This window comes from Arachis duranensis, chromosome 3 (genome assembly GCF_000817695.3).
Source record: "Arachis duranensis cultivar V14167 chromosome 3, aradu.V14167.gnm2.J7QH, whole genome shotgun sequence".
Taxonomy (NCBI): domain Eukaryota; kingdom Viridiplantae; phylum Streptophyta; class Magnoliopsida; order Fabales; family Fabaceae; genus Arachis; species Arachis duranensis.
The window spans coordinates 46,760,933-46,761,788 of NC_029774.3; positions in this window are offsets into that span (position 1 = coordinate 46,760,933).

Sequence of the window (856 nt, forward strand, 5' to 3'; positions counted from 1 at the left end):
AATTTAGTACGTATAGTAGTATGAATGATTGATTATAACTAGGAGCCTTTGTAGAAAAAAGGGGTAAACAAAAACCGCAACCTTAAAGCGCAACACTCCGATCGATAACGTAACGAACAAGGATAACCAACGCGAGATTATATATATACAAAGGAGTGTCAAAAACAGGAATATCAAGACTCAAGATCCGGCTGCGAAGATAACCGGTCCGAGCATAGCAACATATACATATGATAAAAATAAGGAAAACCCCAAGGAAACCCAAAGGGACACTAATACATAAAACCTATTCTCCAAAATCTCCCATAGGAGGAGTTATCACAGTTTGTATTATTTAATGGAGATAAAAGTATCTAAGCAAAACATATAAACCAAAACATAGCCCCGAGAACAAAGGATCTTCGCAATTCAAGAAGTCTCCAGCATGCCTCAGCGGGAAACCTCACGTCCTGCATCTGAAAACCATAAAATCCGCATGGGTGAGAACCAGAGGTCCCCAGCATGGTAACAGCTTCCACATATATAATATATAATAATAGAGGAAAGCCGAAGGCAATCCTAGAACTTCCTCCAAATAATATCAAAGCTTATAAACAAGCTAAACCATAAAAGGGCATCTGACTAAAGATTCTTCAGTCTAACTAATACTTCCCTTTCCAATTCCTTCAGACTTCCCAACCACCAGCAGGAGTATAATATAGCAAACACAGTTATATCAAGCAAGGAATATATAGATAGGAGCAGTTAAGGCATTTAGACAATTAGCAAGTAATATGCAGTCAAATAGGCAATCTCAAACAACTCACATGGTATGCATATGATGAATGCCTGTCCCTAGTGGCTGATGATATCATCT